Genomic DNA, 15,530 nt, shown 5'->3' on the forward strand with positions numbered 1-15,530 from the left:
TCTGGTGTAACAGTAGTGTAAATTTAAAAAAAAACAATTTTTTTGACTGTGAAACATCAGTCTGCTTGTGTAATCTAATTGCAGTTGCCTGCCTGCCAGCGTCTGTCAGGCTCACAGCGTATACTGTGCCCACTTGCCCAGTGCCACCACTCATATCTTGTTTAATAGTAGTGTAAGTGTACATTTAAAAAAAAATGACAGGCAGAGGCAGGTCACCCCGCACGTGCCGTTGTGGTGCTGTGATTCCCTCTGGCCCTAGAATAATGCCCAGTGTTCAGAGGCCATGTACCATGAACTCGAAAACTTCTGAGGACATAGTTGACTGGCTAACACAGGACACCCAATCTTCTACAGCTTCCGGGCACCTCTCAAGTTACCACTCGCCCGCCTGCTGCCACCACCAACACTAGCACCACAGCCGCTTCACTTGATCTGTCAGAGGAGTTATTTACACATCAGTTGGAAGAAATGAGTGATGGGCAACCATCATTGACAGAGGATGTAGATAACAGTGATATGTCTCAGTCAGGCAGCATTAAAGACATGGACGTACGGTGTGATGATGATGATGTTGTACCCGCTGCTGCTTCCTTTGTTGATTTGTCAGATACAAGTGAAGCGGTTGATGACGATGCGTCCGTGGATGTCACGTGGGTGCCCGCTAGAAGAGAAGAAGAACAGGGGGAAAGTTCAGATGGGGAGACAGAGAGGAGGAGGAGAAGGAGACAAGTTGGAAGCAGGGGGAGGTCGTCGCAAGGAGCTAGTGGCACAGTCAGACAGCATGCATCGGCACCCGGGGTCAGCCAGACAGCATGCCAATCAACGCATGCTGTTGCCACCACCAGAATGCCGTCATCGCAGAGCTCAGCAGTGTGGCGTTTTTTGTGTGTGTCTGCCTCTCACAACAGCGATGCCATTTGCAACCTGTGCCAAAAGAAACTGAGTCGTGGGAAGTCCAACACCCACCTAGGTACAACTGCTTTGCAAAGGCACATGATCGCACATCACAAACGCCTATGGGATCAACACATGAGTACAAGCAGCACAGAAACTCAAAGCCGCCATCCTCCTCCTGGTCCAGCATCTTCATCGTCAACCACTGCTGTCCTCCATGCCCCCTCTCAACCATCCGCCATTCCGTCTCTCGCCTTGAGCAGTTCCTGCTCATCAGCCCACAGTCAGGTGTCTGTGAAGTACATGTTTGAGCGTAAGAAGCCAATGTCACAAAAGTCACCCCCTTGCCCGCCGTCTGACAGCTGGCTTGTCTGAACTCTTAGCCCACCAGCTTTTACCATACAAGTTGGTGGAGTCTGAGGCGTTCCAAAAATTTTTAGCTATTGGGACACCGCAGTGGAAGGTACCCGGCCCAAATTTCTTTGCACAAAAGGCAATCCCCAACCTGTACTCGATTGTGCAAAAGGAAGTAATGGCATGTCTGGCACACAGTGTTGGGGCAAGGGTCCATCTGACCACTGATACCTGGTCTGCAAAGCATGGTCAGGGCAGGTATATCACCTACACTGCGCATTGGGTAAACCTGCTGATGGCTGCCAAGCATGGAATGCGTGGCTCTGCAGAGGAGTTGGTGACACCGCCACGACTTGCAGGCAGGCCTGCTGCCACCTCCTCTACTCCTCCTACTCCATCCTCTTCCATAACCTCCTCGGCTGAGTCCTCTTCTGCTGCTGCATCTTGCTCCACATTAACGGCACCCCCCCAGGTACTATTCCACATACCGGATACGGCAGTGTCACGCCGTCTTGGGGTTGACTTGCCTGAAAGCAGAGAGTCACACCAGACCAGCACTCCACCCTGAACGCACAGGTGGATCAGTGGCTGACTGCGCACCAACTGGAGATCGGCAAAGTGGTTTCTGACAACGGAAGAAATTTGGTGGCGGCATTGAATTTGGGCAAGTTGACATATGTGCCGTGCATGGCACATGTGTGTAATCTGATCGTACAACGCTTTGTGCATAAGTACCCAGGCTTACAGGACGTCCTGAAGCAGGCCAGGAAGGTGTGTGGCCATTTGAGGCGTTCCTACACGGCCATGGCACACTTTTCAGATATCCAGCGGCGAAACAACATGCCAGTGAGGCGCTTGATTTGCGACAGCCCGACACGTTGGAATTCAACACTCCTAATGTTCGACCGCCTGCTCCAACAAGAAAAAGCCGTTAACGACTATTTGTATGACCGGGGTGCTAGGACAGCCTCTGCGGAGCTGGGAATTTTTTTGCCACGTTACTGGACGCTCATGCGCAATGCCTGTAGGCTCATGCGTCCTTTTGAGGAGGTGACAAACCTAGTCAGTCGCACCGAAGGCACCATCAGCGGCATCATACCATTTGTTTTCTTCCTGGAGCGTGCCCTGCTAAGAGTGCTGGATCAGGCCGTAGATGAGCGTGAAGAGGAAGAGTTGTGGTCACCATCACCACCAGAAACAGCCTTATCAGCATCGCTTGCTGGACCAGAGGCAACGCTGGAAGAGGATTGTGAGGAAGAGGAGTCAGAGGAGAAATGTGGCTTTGAGGAGGAGGAGGAGGAAGACCAACCACAACAGGCATCCCAGGGTGCTCGTTGTCACCTATCTGGTACCCGTGGTGTTGTACGTGGCTGGGGGGAAGAAGATACCTTCAGTGAGATCACTGAGGACGAGGAACGGGACATGAGTAGCTCGCCATCCAACCTTGTGCAAATTGGGTCTTTCATGCTGTTGTGCCTGTTGAGGGACCCTCGTATAAAAAAGCTGAAGGAGAACGACCTGTACTGGGTGTCCATGCTACTAGACCCCCGGTATAAGCATAAAGTGCCTGAAATGTTACCGAATTATCGCAAGTCGGAAAGGATGCAGCAGTTCCAAAAGAAATTAAAAAGTATGCTTTACACAGCGTATAAGGGTGATGTCGCAGTACAATGGGAATCTAACAGGGGAAGAGGTGAAAGTAATCCTCCTCCTCCCACGACCACGCCGGCAAGGACAGGACGCTTTACAGACATGTTGTTGATGGAGGACATGCAGAGCTTTTTAAGTCCTATGCATTGCCACAGCCCTTCGGGGTCCACCCTCAGAGAACGACTCGACCGACAGGTAGCAGACTAAATCGCCTTAACTGCAGATCTCGACACTCTGAGGAGCGATGAACCCCTTGACTACTGGGTGTGCAGGCTTGACCTGTGGCCTGAGCTATCCCAATTTGCGATAGAACTTCTGGCCTGCCCCGCTTCAAGTGTCCTGTCAGAAAGGACCTTCAGTGCAGCAGGAGGTATTGTCACTGAGAAGAGAAGTCGCCTAGGTCAAAAAAGTCTAGATTACCTCAACTTTATTAAGATGAATGAGGGATGGATCCCGAAGGGACTGACAGTGGGCGATACATTCGACTAAAAAAGGCCTGATGAGATGAGCTGCCTTGGGCTAAAAATGGTCCACACGCTGCTGTATTTTATCTCTGAATGCTGGATGACTTGCGTGATGTCAGTATATTTATGAAAATCTTAGTAGTGCTCTCCAAATTATATATCAGCTTATGGCAGGGTTATAACACAATACAAATAATAATTTTCCTTAAAAATAGAAACCCTTAATCAACATGCATCTACTAGAAACAATACAATTAATATAAATATCTGAATTCTTTTATTTAGTTAATATCCATGAACATATTGAAATATATTTGCAATAAAAGGAAATTGAAATATTATATGCGCTTGAAAACTATTTAAATATGCTATGCAAAGTTCATACACGCTTACCTTTAAAACCAACCTTATTAATAAAAAAGCCTTTAAAATCAAAGCAACAGTGCTTATAATCAATAGGGTAATATATATATTTAACTGCAATTTATCCTAATACATAATTAACTTACAATATCAGAACTTGCACAGATGAGTTACTTAACAAATCAGATACAGATTTAAACAATATATAGGCTGTGAAATGCTAACTTAAAATCCAAACTATTTCTTTAACTCTGCTATATACAGTAATAGTAAATTCTTACTTTAAATGCTTGCATACAAATAGGCAGGCTAAGAGCTATCTAAAACAATGACACACAGTTTAAAAGTATAATCTGCTCTTTAAATCTATTAACTGTAATGGCTATGCATATAACTTATCTTACAATAAAACTTTGTATACATCACCAAATAAACAGCAATCCAGTTTCCAATGTTTCTTAACAGATCCAATTTCACCTCAGAAATTCAAAATTTGGGGATAATGCATATGGAGTCCAATAGTAGGTGTGTGCTTTAATAATAACTGCTGTAGTTATTCCTTCAGGAGTCAGCCAACAACCTCTCAGTCTCTATGCTGGGGTTTAAATCATCTGATCTCACCCCTCCCCTTTTTTGATTATTTATCAGTCATTGGTGAGTATTGGAAACGCCCACGGAGCCTTGTCCCTTGTCATTGGATAATTGGAATATCTTATTTTTAACAGCCAAAAGGCCTTTTGGTTGTAGTTCTCGTATGGCAACACCGGGTGGCAGCATTATAAACAGACACAACAATATATGCAGCTATACCATCTCTAAATATTTGAACAAATTTAAATCAGTATTTCTATGAAATGGTTATTCATTTTATCATAATTTACTGCAACAACTATTCACAATATTTGTTTTGGATAAGTTATATCTTAATGAATTTTCTGATCATTTTGATATGAAACATCAAATACATCTAACATTATATTAAAATAATTTATATTTCATTTAGCCTAACAGAAAGTTTATATTTCATAGTCATATCACATCAAAGTAACTTCCATATCTTCATCTCGCTATATTTTAAGAGATGTATTTAAAACTTTATAAACATTTATTGCACATTCATATGATATGACTTATTTCATTTCATGCAGGCATTCCATCTCTTTCTAAGTGCATAGATTGATGCCCATGACCAATGGTTGTCTGCAATTAAAATAGAAATAATTATTAGAAATGATCCAAGCATTCATATGTATTTGATGTAGTCATTACTCAACATAACAATCATTCATTTAATATCAAATGTCTCAGTCCCATATATATACATATCTGGGTTATTTGAATTTTTCCAAACACATATGAAACTAGTGATGTTCCCTTTGCAAAAATGTATTTATTTCTTTCATGTAATTAGCAAGAGTCCATGAGCTAGTGACGTATGGGATATACATTCCTACCAGGAGGGGCAAAGTTTCCCAAACCTTAAAATGCCTATAAATACACCCCTCACCACACCCACAATTCAGTTTTACAAACTTTGCCTCCGATGGAGGTGGTGAAGTAAGTTTGTGCTAGATTCTACGTTGATATGCGCTCCGCAGCAAGTTGGAGCCCGGTTTTCCTCTCAGCGTGCAGTGAATGTCAGAGGGATGTGAGGAGAGTATTGCCTATTTGAATGCAGTGATCTCCTTCTACGGGGTCTATTTCATAGGTTCTCTGTTATCGGTCGTAGAGATTCATCTCTTACCTCCCTTTTCAGATCGACGCTATACTCTTATATATACCATTACCTCTGCTGATTCTCGTTTCAGTACTGGTTTGGCTTTCTACAAACATGTAGATGAGTGTCCTGGGGTAAGTAAATCTTATTTTCTGTGACACTCTAAGCTATGGTTGGGCACTTTGTTTATAAAGTTCTAAATATATGTATTCAAACATTTATTTGCCTTGACTCAGAATGTTCAACTTTACTTATTTTTTCAGACAGTCAGTTTCATATTTGGGATAATGCATTTGAATTAATAATTTTTTCTTACCTTCAAAAATTTGACTCTTTTTTTCCTGTGGGCTGTTAGGCTCGCGGGGGCTGAAAATGCTTCATTTTATTGCGTCATTCTTGGCGCGGACTTTTTTGGCGCAAAAATTCTTTTCCGTTTCCGGCGTCATACGTGTCGCCGGAAGTTGCGTCATTTTTTGACGTTATTTTGCGCCAAAAATGTCGGCGTTCCGGATGTGGCGTCATTTTTGGCGCCAAAAGCATTTAGGCGCCAAATAATGTGGGCGTCTTATTTGGCGCTAAAAAATAAGGGCGTCGCTTTTGTCTCCACATTATTTAAGTCTTATTTTTTCATTGCTTCTGGTTGCTAGAAGCTTGTTCTTTGGCATTTTTTTCCCATTCCTGAAACTGTCATTTAAGGAATTTGATCAATTTTGCTTTATATGTTGTTTTTTCTCTTACATATTGCAAGATGTCTCACGTTGCATCTGAGTCAGAAGATACTACAGGAAAATCGCTGTCTAGTGCTGGAGCTACCAAGCTAAGTGTATCTGCTATAATTTTTGGTATCTGTTTCTCCAGCTGTTGTTTGTATTGCATGTCATGACAAACTTATTAATGCAGATAAAATTTCCTTTAGTACTGTTACATTACCTGTTGCTGTTCTGTCAACATCTAATTTTCAGAGTGTTCCTGATAAACATAAGAGATTTTATTTTTTAAATCCATTAAGAAGGCTATGTCTGTTATTTCTCCTTCTAGTTTACATAAAAGTCTTTTAAAACTTCTCTTTTTTCAGATGAATTTTTAAATGAACATCATCATTCTGATACTGATAATGGTTCTTCTGGTTCAGAGGTTTCTGTCTCAGAGGTTGATGCTGATAAATCTTTGTATTTGTTCAAGATGGAATTTATTCGTTCTTTATTTAAAGAAGTATTAATTGCATTAGAAATAGAGGATTCTGGTCCTCTTGATACTAAATCTAAACGTTTAAATAAGGTTTTTAAATCTCCTGTAGTTATTCCAGAAGTGTTTAATCTCCCTGATGCTATTTCTGAAGTAATTTACAGGGAATGGAATAATTTGGGTAATTCTTTTACTCCTTCTAAACGTTTAAGCAATTATATCCTGTGCCATCTGACAGATTAGAGTTTTTTTTGGGACAAAATCCCTAAGGTTATGGGGCTGTCTCTACTCCTGCTAAATGTGCTACTATTCCTACGGCAGATAGTAATTCATTTAAGGATCCTTTAGATAGGAAAATTGAATCCTTTCTAAGAAAAGCTTACTTATGTTCAGGTAATCTTCTTAGACTTGCTATATTTTTAGCGGATGTTGCTGCAGCTTCAACTTTTTGGTTAGAAGCTTTAGCGCAGCAAGTAACAGATCATAATTTTATAGCATTATTATTATTCTATAACATGCTAATAATTTTATTGGTGATACCATCTTTTGATATCATTAGAGTTGATGTCAGGTATATGTCTCTAGCTATTTCAGCTAGAAAAGCTTTATGGATTAAACTTGGAATGCTGATATGTCTTCTAAGTCAACTTTGCTTTCCTTTTCTTTCCAGGGTAATAAATTATTATTTCAACTGTTTCTGGAAGGAAGGGAACTTTTTTACCAAAGGATAAAAAATCTAAGGTAAATTTAGGTCTAATAATCATTTTCGTTCCTTTCCTCACAATAAGGAACAAAAGCCTGATCCTTCATCTTCAGGAGCGGTATCAGTTTGGAAACTATTTCCAGTTTGGAATATATCCAAGCCTTATAGAAAACCTATAGCCAGCTCCTAAGTACCCATGAAGGTGCGGACCTTATTCCAGCTCAGCTGGTATGGGGCAGATTACGTTTTCTTCAAAGAAATTTTGATCAATTCCGTTCTCAATTTCTGGTTTCAGAACATTGTTTCAGAAAGGTACAGAATTGGCTTCAGTTAAGGCCTCCTGCTAAGAGATTTTTTTCTTTCCCGTGTCCCAGTTAACACAGCAAAGGCTCAGCATTTCTGAAATGTGTTTCAGATCTAGAGTTGGCTGGAGTAATTATGCCAGTTCCAGTTCTGGAACAGGGGCTGGGGTTTTATTTTATCTCTTCATTGTACCAAAGAAGGTCAATTCCTTCAGACCAGTTCCGGATCTATCAATATTGAATCGTTATGTAAGGATACCAACATTCAGTTTCTGTAGGACTGTCCTGCCTTTTGTTTAGCACGGGCATTATATGTCTACAATAGATTTACAGGATGTGTATCTGCATATTCCGATTCATCCAGATCACTTTTAGTGTCTGAGATTCTCTTTTTAGACAAGCATTACCAGTTTTGTGGCTCTACCGTTTGGCCTAGCCTCAGTTCCAAGAATTTTTTTCAAAGGTTCTCTGTGCCCTTCTTTCTGTAATCAGAGAACAAGGTTTTTGGTATTTCCTTATTGGACGATATCTGGGTACTTGCTCAGTCTTTTCATTTTCGAAGAATCTCATACGAATCGACTTGTGTTGTTTCTTCAAGTTCATGGTTGGAGGATCAATTTACCAATCAGTTCATTGATTCCTCAGACAAGGGTAACCTTTTTAGGTTTCTAGAATAGATTCAGTGTCTATGACTCTGTCCTTGTCAGACAAGAGAAGTTTAACATTGATTTCAGCTTGTCAAAACCTTCAGTCACAATCATTCCCTTTGGTAGCCTTATGCATGGAAATTTTAGGTCTTAGGACTGCCGCATCAGATGCGATCTCCTTTGCTCGTTTTCACATGCGACCTCTTCAGCTCTGTATGCTGAACCAATGGTGCATGGATTACTCAAAGATATCTCACTTAATATCTTTAAACCGATTATACGACACTCTCTGACATGGTGGACAGATCACCATCGTTTAGTTCAGGGGGCTTCTTTGTTCTTCCGACCTGGACTATATCTCAACAGATGCAAGTCTTACAGGTTGGGGAGCTGTGTGGGGGTATCTGACGGCACAAGGGGTTTGGGAATCTCAGGAGGTGAGATTTCCGATCAATATTTTGGAACTCCGTGCAATTTCAGAGCTCTTCAGTCTTGGCCTCTTCTGAAGAGAGAGTTGTTCATTTGTTTTCAGATAGACAATGTCACAACTGTGGCATACATCAATCATCAAGGAGGGACTCACAGTCCTCTGGCTATGAAAGAAGTATCTCGAATTTTGGTTTGGGCGGAATCCAGCTCCTGTCTAATCTCTGTGGTTCATATCCCAGGTATGGACAATTGGAAAGCGGATTATCTCAGTCGCCAAACGTTGCACCTGGGCGAATCGTCTTCACCCAGAGGTATTTCCTCAGATTGTTCAAATGTGGGAACTCCCAGAAATAGATCTGATGGCTTCTCATCTAAACAAGAAACTTCCCTGGTATCTGTCCGGATCCAGGGATCCTCGGGCGGAGGCAGTGGATGCATTATCTCTTCCTTACAAGTGTCATCCTGCCTATATCTTTCCGCCTCTAGTTCTTCTTCCAAGGGTATTCTCCAATATTCTAAAGGAATGCTCGTTTGTCCTGCTGGTAGCTCCAGCATGGCCTCACAGGTTTTGGTATGCGGATCTTGTCCGGATGGCCTCTTGCCAGCTGTGGACTCTTCCGTTAAGACCAGTCTTTCTGTCTCAAGGTTCTTTTTTCCATCAGGATCTCAAAACCTTAATTTTAAGGTGTGGAGTTTGAACGCTTGATTCTTGGTCAAAGAGGTTTCTCTGACTCTGTGATTGATACTATGTGACAGGTTCGTAAATCTGTATCTAGAGAGATATATTATAGAGTCTGGAAGACTTATATTTCTTCAGGATGGTTTAGATAAAGGTTTGTCCGCAAGTTTCTTGAAAGACAAATCTCTGCTCTTTCTGTTCTTTTTCACAGAAGGATTGCTAATCTTCCTGATATTCATTGTTTTGTACAAGCTTTGGTTCATATAAAACCTGTCATTAAGTCAATTTCTCCTCCTTGGAGTTTGAATTTGGTTCTGGGGGATCTTCAAGCTCCTCCTTTTGAACCCATGCATTCTTTGGTCATTATATTACTTTCTTGGAAAGTTTTGTTTCTTTTGGCCATCTCTTCTGCCAGAAGAGTCTCTGAATTATCTACTCTTTTTTGTGAGTCTCCTTTTCTGATTTTGCATCAGGATAAGGCGGTGCTGCGAACTTCTTTTGAATTTTTTACCTAAGGTTGTGAATTCTAACAACATTAGTAGAGAAATTGTGGTTCCTTCATTATGTCCTAATCCTATGAATTCTCAGGAGAAATCATTGCATTCTTTGGATGCTGTTAGAGCTTTGTAATATTATGTTGAAGCTATTAAGTCTTTCCGAAAGACTTCTAGTCTATTTGTCATCTTTTCCGGTTCTAGAAAAGACCAGAAAGCTTCTGCCATTTCTTTGGCATCTTGGTTGAAATCTTTATTTCATCATGCCTATGTTGAGTCGGGTAACACTCCGCCTCAAAGGATTACAGCTCATTCTACTAGGTTAGTTTCTACTTCCTGGGCGTTTAAGAATGAAGCTTCAGTTGATCAGATTTGCAAAACAGCAACTTGGTCCTCTTTGCATACTTTTACTAAATTCTACCATTTTGATGTGTTTTCTTCTTCTGAAGCAGTTTTTGGTAGAAACGTACTTCAGGCAGTGGTTTCGGTTTGAATCTTCTGCTTATGTTTTTTCATTAAAAATTTTATTCTGGGTGTGGATTATTTTCAGCAGGAATTGGCTGTCTTTATTTTATCCCTCCCTCTCTAGTGACTCTTGTGTGGAAAGATCCACATCTTGGGTAATCATTATCCCATACGTCACTAGCTCATGGACTCTTGCTAATTACATGAAAGAAAACATAATTTATGTAAGAACTTACCTGATAAATTCATTTCTTTCATATTAGCAAGAGTCCATGAGGCCCGCCCTTTTTTGTGGTGGTTTTGATTTTTTTGTATAAAGCACAATTATTCCAATTCCTTATTTTATATGCTTTCGCACTTTTTTCTTATCACCCCACTTCTTGGCTATTCGTTAAACTGAATTGTGGGTGTGGTGAGGGGTGTATTTATAGGCATTTTAAGGTTTGGGAAACTTTGCCCCTCCTGGTAGGAATGTATATCCCATACGTCACTAGCTCATGGACTCTTGCTAATATGAAAGAAATGAATTTATCAGGTAAGTTTTTACATAAATTATGTTTTTTATTTAAAATCTAAGTACAGTTGCTTTGAAATCATAATGTAAGCCATGTGCCTTCACTGTATGCTATCCTTCCCTAGACACAATGTCTGTGTCACGTGTATTCTGGTGTTATCAGCCACACAGCCTGAGTCAATTAACAGGCAGCTGTCTATTTTCAGCTCCTTTGTTGGCAGGAAGTCCATATATGAGTGTGTATCCAGGCTCTTCGTCTCTTGCTCACCACATGGGGTACAGAGTGCTATGAAATTTGCACTTCCTAATTAAGAAGCAAATGTTTTCCTTTTGTTTCTTGGGACCTGTTGTCTGTAGCTCAGCCTGGAGATGTATATTCAATTTGTGAAGGTTTCTGAGTCAAATCCTGACATCAGAATTTGAACCTTATTCCAGTAATATCTGATACAAATATGGTTTCATACATAAACATATTTCCCTGTCCTATTGACATATATATATATATATATATATATATATATATATATATATATATATATATATATATATATATATATATATATAAATATGTATTTACCTGTGCCCTGAACTAATTTTCCCTTTCAAATTCAAATATATGTAGGACACATGTATTTGAATTGGATCAAAGTCAGTGGTACTCGGTGAGGATATTGGCCTATACATCATAGGCAGTCCTTTAAGTAGAAAGTCCGTTATTTTTGAGCCAGTCATCTTCAAACTACAGTATGTCTTTAGTGCAGTTGGGGATATGACACTTCATTCTCCCTCTATAACTTGTAGTTGGGATCTTAGATGACATGCTCGCAATTGATTGATATGGACCCATTTATCTATGAAACTTTCATTTTTGGGGATCCGTATTTTATAGGCCTTAACTTTATCATTTATTTCATATTACTTTTTGGATGTTTTGAGATCATAATAGGTTTTAGTGGCAGTTGCGGGTCTTTCTAAATTCCTTTGAGCAAATGCAAAGGCATATTGCAGGTGCTTTCTTAGGTTCTCCACATATTGATGTGTATTGGCAGCGTTTATCAAGTTTTGGTCTGATGTACTGTACAGCAGATGCTAAGGCAGAACCATTCTTCTACCAGTCATTAGTTCAAAAGGTGACATCTTGGTAGCACTACTTGGAGTTGCTCTTAATGCCATTAAGACTAGAGGTAGTTTTACATCCCAGTCTTTACCCGTTTCACTCACAAACTTTTTGAGGATTTTAACAATGGGCTGGTTGTAACGCTCTACACCACCACTTGAGGCAGCTCTATAAGCAATTTGGAGCTTTCTTTTAACCCCTAGTATTTTCCACATTTTGGTCATCAATTCGCTAGTGAAGTGGGTTCCCCGATCTGATTAGATTCTTTGGGGCAAACCAAATCTGGAAAACACTTGGTTGATGAGCAACGCTGCACATTTTTCCACACTATTGTTAGGTGCACTAATGCACTCTACCCATTTAGTGAACAGGCATGTCACTGTCAACATGTATTTGTTACCTCTTGATGACCTTGTTACTGGACCAATAAAATCAATTTGTATATCTGACCATGGCATTACCATCCCCCTTTTCTGCAATTGCGCTCTATGCGTTGGCGCAGTGGGTTGGAACTGTGGGCAGATTAAACAACCTTGACAGTAGGTTTGGACATCTTTCAACATGTGTGGCCAAAAAGCGTAATCACGTAATATTTCATACGTGAGTTTGGCACCACGATGACCAGATGTGGGAGCATCATGGGCATGTTGAAGCATTAGACCTCTGAACTTGGTGGGTACTACCCATTGCTGAATGCCAGTTTTGGAGGTTCTAATTAACAAACCATCCTGTAACTTGAATTGTGATCTAGATTTTATTAAGATTCTCAGATCTTCTTTGCCAATACAATCATCTTTTGAGATGGGGTTGCTTTCATTATCTTCTATGTGTTTATAGAAGATGCCTACAATGGGGTCTTCTTTTTGACTAGTGATCAGGTCCTCACTAGGAGAATCCTGACTCCATTGTACCAAGTTAGGCTCACTCTGTTGTTTTGCCTGGTTTCTGGTAATGGCTTCTACCTGAATTGCACCCATTAAGTGGTCAATATTGAGGAGTTCTCCAGTTATGGCTCCTTGTTTGGCTAATGAATCCGCAAGGTCATTGCCTTCCTTATCCGGACCTAGAACTCTGGAATGACCCTTGGTCTTTTTCCAGTGTATGGTTAAATCATTGGATACCACCAGATTATCAATCTCGCAGAACAATTTGCCATGCTTGACTGGTTTGTTATTGCTTTTCTGCATGCCATTTCTTTTCCAAGTTGGCAGGTATTCAACAAAACTGTCACGCACATAATTCGAGTCAGTTATGATCACAAATTCATGAATACCGTGTTCAATAGCCATTTCAATGGTTTTGAAAACAGCAGTTAGCTCTGCAACTTGACTGGATCTTGGTCCAATGTTGAAACCTATAGATATATTTGGGAATCCATTTGCCCCAGTTATACCAATGCCAGCGACTAATCTGCGCTCATTATCAATGGTGGCATGGTAAGAACAACCATCAACATATACCCAAGGTAGTGTTTGACAATGGTCCTCATTGTACATTTTATATGGGGAAAGCAATTGTTCCTCCAGAAAATCATCTTCTGATAATTCTTCCCCAGGATCTCTAGCAGTACAGTCGTGGAGCTCAGCAATCCCTTGTGCGACTGGATTCTTTTTATTCTGCTTGTAGCGAATTTCTAGTGGCCAGCCTTGTAAGCAAAGAGTCCATGCTGTTATGAGGCTATTCGACAAATTCCCATCTCTTATTCTTTCACTTTGCAAATATAGCAAAGGCTGGTGGGCCGTTTCTACAATAATTTTCTCGCCCTGTATATATCTGCGGAAATTTTGTAGAGCCCATACAGTAGATAAGAGGGCTTTTTCGCAATTGCTACATTTTATTTCTACTGGGGATAGATTTTTGCTCGCATAAGCAATGGCTTTGTTCAAATTATCATGCTTTTGGTATAAAACAGCACTCATGCTTATATCTGTGTAACCTGTTTCTAAGAAGAAAGGTTTACCACCTTCAGGGTACGCTAAGCAAGGTGCTTGAGTGAGTTTTCTCTTCAGCTCTCTGATGGCTGTCTCTTGAGACTCACTCCAGTGCCATTTCACATCTTTCTTTAGAAGAAGTAGTAGTGGTTTAGCTAATTCCGCATAATTATCAATGAACTTGCGAGAATAATTTGTCATACCCAGGAATGATCTCAATTCCTTTACGTTAGTTGGGTTTTTGGAATTCACTATAGCTTCCACCTTTTTCTTCTGAGGATTTAATCCTTCAGAAGAAACTTCATGTCCCAAGAAGTTTACACGAGTGCGGCACCATTGAGCTTTTTGTAGGGATAATTTGACACCTGCCCTTTTAAGTTGGCTGAGGACGTGTTTAAGCTCTGCGACATGTTTTTCAAAGTGTGTGCTTTTGATTAAAACATCATCAACATAAGATAAAGTCCCCCTTTCCAGTGCATAAGGCATAGCCTTATGCATGAATACGGCAAATTCATGTCCAGAATTTATGTATCCAAATGGAAGTCTCTGGAATGCATATTGGACCTTTTGGAAAGAGAACACTAGCTTATATTGGTCCTCTTCATGTACCTTTATGGTCCAATATCCCTGTGCACAATCAATGGCAGTGAATATTTTGGATCCTTGCATTTGTGCTAGGCACTGGTCAAAGTATGGTACAGGCCAGCCAGACATGTATACTCGTTTGTTTAGCTGTCTTAAGTCAGCACACAAACGCCATTGTCCATTGGGCTTAAGGACACCTAGAATAGGATTATTATAAGAGCTGTGCACCTGTCTGATAATACCTCTTTCTTCCAAATTCCTTATGATCTCTGCAAGAGAATCATATGAGGCTAAAGGAAGTCTGTATTGTTTGACAAATACAGGTGGCGCATCGGGATCTGTTTGTATTCTTGCAATGTGCAAGTCTGTAGTACCACAGTCATACGAATCCTTAGCAAAAATATCCTTGTACTCCATCAGGAGTTCTCGCTGGAACAGCCATTAGCTAAGGATATTTGCTCTTCGACTATTTGCTGAAATCCTGGAAAGATTTCATAGGCTTCTTCCAACCTAGAGGTCAGATCCCCTTGATTATAGTTTACATTGCTCCCATGACTCTGGGTATTGGGGTAATCTTGCTGTTTGATTGGATGATCAAACACTAGAGAGGTTTCTTCAATTTTACAGATGCCTTCCTCTGAGCTGAAGGGATAAATAGACTGAACATTAAATAGACCCTCTGGCATAGATGCAAAGGATTGTTCTATTAATTGTTCTTCAGTTAGGTATCCTTCAGGTATTAGCCCAATTACATTATTCTGGAATCCAAAAGTGTAATAACTTGATCCCAGTGCATATCCTATGGTAGTTCCCTTGGATAATGTTATATCCTGTGGGGTCATGTTATGCACAACAATATGTATTGGAACAGTTCCAATATTCACCATAGGAGTGTAGGTCACTGTGACACCCAGATTTTGTATTCTATGGGAGAGGCAAATTAGTGTTTCAGAAGTTTTTAATTTCTGACCTCTCTTTACCTGTAAGGGTAAAAGAAATTTATCAGCCCCAGTAGGAATTATAACATCGCTAGATAC

The sequence above is a fragment of the Bombina bombina genome, chromosome 5 (genome assembly GCF_027579735.1).
Source record: "Bombina bombina isolate aBomBom1 chromosome 5, aBomBom1.pri, whole genome shotgun sequence".
NCBI lineage: Eukaryota > Metazoa > Chordata > Amphibia > Anura > Bombinatoridae > Bombina > Bombina bombina.